This window comes from Nanorana parkeri, unplaced genomic scaffold (genome assembly GCF_000935625.1).
Source record: "Nanorana parkeri isolate BGI_ZX_2015 unplaced genomic scaffold, ASM93562v1 scaffold376, whole genome shotgun sequence".
Taxonomy (NCBI): Eukaryota; Metazoa; Chordata; class Amphibia; order Anura; family Dicroglossidae; genus Nanorana; species Nanorana parkeri.
In genome coordinates this window covers 436,030-443,064 of record NW_017306644.1, presented here as the reverse complement: position 1 = coordinate 443,064, position 7,035 = coordinate 436,030, and positions in this window count along the sequence as shown.

The following is a 7,035-nucleotide window of genomic DNA, read 5'->3' as shown; positions in this document are numbered from 1 at the left end:
CTGCATAGACAAAGCACAACCCTGTCTTATAGTGGAGGAGAGCTGATTTTTTTTTTCTGTTCTGCAATTTGTTATCACATATCTTATTAATATTATGAAGGCAGCAGCTTTCAGAATAAAAAAAAAAAAGCAGATAGCAAGGGAAGCATTAGCTTCTTTGCTATCAGCCATGATTTCAGCGGGGTGCTCTCTTCCTTGTTGTTGCACACCCCCCCCTGCAGAGGGGAAGGGGGGTTGACAGAGAGCACCTACCTGCAATTACTTATTTCAGGTTGGGATCCCTGCAATACATTTAGGCATGTAGATGTGGTGAAGACGACTTGCTGAAGTTCAAACCGATCATCACTGCATCAGCATGGGGAAGAAAGGGGATTTAAGTGACTTTGAAAGCCTGTTCACACTGAAAGCGTGTGCGTTCCAGAGCAGTAGCTGCTGGAACGCACCGCGATCTCTGAGAAACTTCCCCCCGCGTTTTGGGGCGGGAGGGGGCGAGGCGGTGCATTGAATTCAATGGCATTGCTTCCACGCTCCCCCTGCCTGTAGTGCGATCAAATGCGTGGCAAGCCCTATTTTTTGCGTTTGCAGTGGAAAGTTTTGCCACGTGTTCGATCACACTGCGGGCGTGGAAGCGGTGCCATTGAATACAATGCACCGCCACGCCCCAAAACGCAAGGGGAAGTTTCTCAGCGATCGTGGTGCGAACAAGCAGCTACAGCTCTGGAACGCACACGCTTTTGATGTGAACAAGGCCTGAACGTGACTCGGTTGTTGGTGCCAGACGGGCTGGTCTTAGTATTTCAGCAACTGCTGATCTGTTGTGATGTTCACACACAACCATCTCTCGGGTTTACAGAGAATGGTCCAAAAAAGAGAAAATATCCAGTGAGCGGCAGCTCTCTGGGCAAGAACACCTTGTAGAGGTCAGAGGAGAATGGGCAGACTGGTTCAAGCTGATAGAAAGGCAACAGGAACTCAAATAACCCCTCGTTACATGCAGAATACCGTCTCTGAACGCACAACACGCCCAACCTTGAATCAGAAGGGCTACAGCCACAGAAGACATCACAAGTGCCACTTCTCTCAGCTAAGAACAGGAAATTGAGGCTACAATTCGAAAAGGCTCGCCAAAATTTTAACATAGAAGATTGGAAAAACGTTGCCTGGTCTGATGAGTCTCGGTTTCTGGTGCGACATTCGGAAGGTCGGGTCAGAATTTGATGTAAACAACATGAAAGCATGCATCCATCCTGCCTTGTATCAACAGTTCAGGCTGGTGGAGCTTCGCATCAGGGATGTGCAGCAATGTGTGATGCTATCACGTCAGTATGGACCAAACTCTCTAAGGCAGGGGTGCCCACAATTTTTCATCTGGAGATCTACTTTTCAAATGACGAGATCTACCAGCGAAAGAAAACACCTTTATTTAGAAAACAAGCACATTAAAATAGTTACTGGGACTTCTGCCTCTCCTCTCCTCTGGGCCGGTTCACACCGCAAAGTTTGCATTCCAGAGCGTTTGGCCTATGGAACACAAGCCAGCCGGATCTCTGCATTCAGGGGCGGGAGGGGGCGTGACGATGCATTGAATTCAATGGCACCGCGGCCACGCCCCCCGCCCGCAGTGCGATCACCCGGAACGCAGGCACATTAGTGCCTGCGCTCCAGTCCAGTGTGATCTCGCACTGGACCGGAACGCGGGCACTCATGTGCCTGCATTCCGGGTGCGGATGATCGCACTGTGGGGGTCAGAGCTGCGAGTGCCATTGACTTCAATGCACCGCCATGCCCCCTCCCGCCCCTGAATGCAGGGAGCCGGCCAGCTTGTGTTCCAGAGCCCGAACACTCTGTAACGCAGACTTTGTGGTGTAAACCGGCCCTCTCCCTTGGCTGTCTCTTCTCTCCCGTCTCTCTGTCTGCGGTTTCTTCTCTGCCGAATGTGCAGACTGGGAGAGGTGTCCCGCCCCTTCCCGTCTGCAGCATCTGACTAATTCAGCCACAGGACACAGGTCAGTGAGCCGATCGCGATCTACCAGTGTTCGCTTTGCGATCGACCTAATGGGCACCCCTGCTCTAAGGAATGTTTCCATCACCTTGTTGAATCAATGCCATGAAGAATTAAAGCAGTTCTGAGGAAAAAAGGGGTTCAACCCAGTACTAGCAAGGTGTACCTAATAAAGTGGCCAGTGAGTGTAAGTCTACCCTTAATTCTCAGAAAGCAGGTTGGTTTCCGAATGACCATAATCTACGACATCCTGTAGTATCCATCCACCACTGTGCTGAGGCCTTCTTTAGGATCACTGTAGGAGGAAGCCACCCAAACATCTATCTTCTTTTTTTACAATGCATTTATTTTTCTTAATTACAGATAATCATTTCGGCTACTTTCCCAAAACATCGATTATCGGGTAACAAGCCGTAAACTGCTCGCTGATTGCAGCCTAAATATTTATAGGAAGACGCACACGAGGGAGGATGAAATGTTGACACGTCTGTCCATCAGTCCCAGAACACAAACCAGAGACACGTTGTCTGTGAGAGACGGAAGGTAGCAATGAGGCGGCACGGGACTGATCCTTCCTAGAGTGATTCTGTCATCGATGAATTGTTACCTGGGGTGTGAAGAGACCGGGACCGTTCAGGTGCCACAAAGAGACAACGTCTATGAACCTGGTCATAGAGAATAGATGTCGTCAATGTACCTGTGTCACGCATAGATGTGGCACCGAACACCAAAAACTCTCATCAGACAAGATGATATATTCATGGATGGGATCTGTTTATAAAAACATCGGCATAGTGTATTTGTCTTGGAGTTCTTCTTTAACCCCTTTTTTTCCCTGTTTTTTTGCCCCCCATGTTATAATCCGCATTTTAGGCCTGAAAATTACTTCAAACCCCCCAAACATTATATATTTTCTGAAAACCAAGACCCTGTACAATAAAATGGTGGCGGGGAGGAGATCGGTGAACGGGCACCCGCCACTCTCTTCCCCAGCTTCCCGCCGACACCCAAGATGCCGGTCCTTGGCCCGCAGGAGCGGCAGGGGAGCCCGGGAAACACGGTGTGTGGGCACCATAAGACTATGTCAAAGGACACTAAACAGGAGGGGAGCACAGTGGGAAATACCAAATGTATACAGAAAAACAAGCTGTAGTAGCATTATTCTACCGCTAGATGTCAGGCATATACCACAACATAAAAGTATTACATGCAATACATAACAGTGCAATAGCAGAAAATAACTGGCTGTGACGGCACACTTTGGGCGTAGACCATTTCCGGCTTCCTGACAGTTCCGGCTTCTTTTAGTGCCGGGTGCTGAAATGGAGACAAAGTTCCAGCACCCGGCATACTGCTACCACTCTGTAGGCCGCTGGCGGTCACGCCAGGGCACCCTCCAAGTGGTGTTTCCCAATGTGGACCATCCCCCCTGGCCTTCCCATGTACACCGCTGCATATAGTGCACGCATTTTGAACAAACATCAAATTTTCACGTCCATCCGTACAGTAATCACACCCTGCAGTGAAAGGGTTTCATTGATGTTTAGAGATGCTGTAAATTGTCTTGTTAGCACTATTTATTATCTCGCGTGTTATACTGGCACATACTCCGGTTCATACTGTCTGAGAAGTGAATGGCAGGGCAGGTCATTGCCAGGTTTGAAGTGTGCGCTCATTAGCAAAGCTCACATGTTCATCATTTGCGGGTTGCGCATATGGTTCTGTCCCGGGTAAGGTGTGATGTCCCCATAGGGAGGCAATGATGTCATGCAGGTGATGGATTTAGCTGTCTCTGCCTTTTTGGCCAGACTTTCCGTCTGCTTTCCTTTATATCTTATAAATGATCACAGTCCCACCAAGATCGTCCTGCGTATAGCTCGGAGAGGTCTGGATAAAGTTATTTTTATAACGTTTCCCAGGAATAAAGAAGTCTGCCGAGCTCAGTCTTCATGGAAACTGACCATACGACAGAGCGCCAATGCCATTCATAGATTTCGGCTTAAAGGGGCACTATCACGTTAGGCATGCAAGGCACACTGATAGTGTCTGCGTAAAAGAACCACCACCCACCCAGTTATATTCACATGCCAGCGTTCCCACCTGCATTACCACACTGCCCATGCCCAACCTAGGCTTTCTCCTTCATCTGAGCCTACCTAGGAACCTCCCCTTCTTCCTTAGCTGGTGGATCAGAGACTGCATCTGCAAGCCTGATTTTAGGTTCCATCTGACATGCTGACTCTCATTATAATGACAAACTTTGATTTCATGACTTTTAAGGCTCAACTCCAGGCATACAGCTGAATACACAGATGAAATACATGTATATGGAAGTCAAAGGATTTATGTCCAGATCTATCTACAATCCTGCCAAATAGTACAGCCAGCTCGGTGACCTGACTTCTACTGCAGTTAAGCAACACAGCTTGGTCACCTCCTTACCCCCATTCTTTGATTAGACAGTCAAGGACCAGCAACAAACTGGGAGCTCATCATTCCTCTACTCTCTCCTCCTGTCAGCATGTCCCTTGTAAGCACATGTGCTCTGCTGCACAACCGATTGGCTCCTAGTTTTTCTCCTACCCAGCCTAGAGCAGTGGCGTCACAAGGGGGGTGTGGCCCGCACCCGGGTGACACCATTGAAGGGGTGACACCAAAATGACTTACAGACTTACAGTCATTTTGGTGTCACCCTCATCTGAAAAGTCGGGCGCTCGGTCATGGACCGAACGCCCGACAGTATCAGGAGAGAGGAGGGGACCCGGCGGCATACCTTATCCCGCCGGGTGACGGTCCCCTCCTCTCTCTGCCGGTGTCCATCACCAAGATGGCCGCCTGCAGGTATCAGAAGACTGCCGCGCGTGCGCGATGACGTCTCGGCGGGGTGACACTCGGTTAACGCTCCGGGTGTCACCCAGCCTCCGGACGCCCCTGGCCTAGAGTGCTGTTGTACAAGAGATTACCAGAACCCGAATATCTAGTCTAATCACTTCTACTGTCGTGGTAAACAACCTGCTTCCCTATTTATAATGGTCTGGCCCTCTAGCAAATTGTAGCTAATTTGCCTACAAACGTCAGGTGGTCATAATAATCCGGCCACTCAGTGTATATTGACTGGGTGTCAAAAAGTGCAGAAAGATGTCAGCCGCCAACGGGCGCATCCACATCATGGGCAATCGATCAATCTACTCACGGGCGTCTAACACGGCGGGGCTAACAATGCCGATCGCCAGCAACAAAACAGGGAAATGGGAACACAAAATGGGAGAGGCAGGGGAAAGGAGTAGAGGGAAAGATAGGTAGAGGAAATGAGGGAGGGGTAGCAGAGAACCTCTATGGGAGCCTCACTCCAGGAGACTCGGGTATTCCTGGGAAGAAAAAAAACTCATCTCGCCAGAAATTAAGGTTTATTTTACCTTTGACATGAAGGGGTTAAAATATTAATAATACATTTGCAATAACTGCATGAATTACTGCTCGGAGTTCAGCTGTAAGTGAACCCGATAATGTTTACATATTTCATTCAGTCAGTGCAAAGAAAAACGTCGATGTATAAAGTTTCCTTCATCCACGGCGACCAATCAGATTCTCAGTTATTGCCGTCGGATCATTGTTAAAATAACGATGGAATGTTGCTTTTGCTTCATTCATCCGACGTGGTTGCTATCACTGCAGGAGTCTCCCTGGCGTTTCCCCCGAAGGTGCACACTGTAATCGGAAACAAATGTGCCCAGGATCGTCTTGAAATGATTTTGGCGCAGAATGCACAATCATAATTGAATTATATTGGGGAAAAATACCTTCGCGGGGAATGAATAGCACATGTAACCTGTGGCACAGCGAAGCGTGTAGAATTTCAGAACGCACTCCACGGGGACCCACAATGTCCAGTCTCATTGCAGATCTTTGGTGATGGGCCGAATCGTTGTATGCGGAACGTTCAGCGTGTCCATAAAAAAATTAGAAGTGCGAAAATGACACGATTCCTGGACCGGTGGTAACGCGGCCTCCTATATCGTATCATTCAACGTCAGGTTTCCACATTACAATAAGCGAGTTTGTAGTGTCAGGAATTCTTTCACGCAGCTCAGGCTTTGTTTATGAAGGCTGCACAGGTCTACTCGGCGCAAAATGCAACAGTCGAACACAAAACACAATAGCGGCTTCTTTTGACCTGCTTCACCGGCAACTCATATGGATCTCAAACGGACCTGCTATGTCCAAAGAAACACAAAATAGCCTCAAGACAGTTCGAGTGTCTGAAGCGTGCTTCAAATGCAGGAAAGCTAAGCCCATCTACTCCACATCTAACCCAATTAGCAAGACTGGAACATGGAGATCCTCTAGCTTTTGAAGAGCTTCAAGTTCCAGCTTGTGCAAACATTTGAAGCCCAACTCTGTGTTTCCAGCTCCTCCATTGGGTGACCTTTCCCCCGCTTTATGTTTTGCCTTTTTTTAGTCACATCTTTTGCTAAAGTCTTCAGCCCGGTCATGTAACATGCCGGCTCCTCTTCTTCTCCAGCCTGGGGCCGTCCTCGGAGATGCATGTAGCACCACTGACATAATAATGTCAGTGCCGTTCTATGCATGGATACACTATAAATGAAGGGGAAGCTGGACTGAGGCCCATGCATACTATGGCCATAGGTTTCCAGGTTGGATGATGTTCGGAATCATTCAACCCAGAAGATTGAGGACATCTAGTTCTGGAGCAGAAGTACTGCAGGGGACATCTCTGTATCATGGGGGATTATTGCAGGCTGACCTGTGGCCTGGCAGCTCAGTTTAATAAAAATTCATAAATAATTGCCAGGAGTTGGTGCAAAAGTGGAAATACACTTTAAGCCCTGAAGAAGAGGGCGGCTCACTAAAACCCCTGAAACGCACTGTTGTCTTTTCAATGTTTTGTAATGAGATAAACTCTTCTGAATCTGATGTAAATGAGTCTGCCACTCCTTTTTCTCATACAACTCTTGGATTTCCCTGAGGCATCCTCTAGAGCAGGGGTGGCAAACTCAAATTCATCGGGGGCC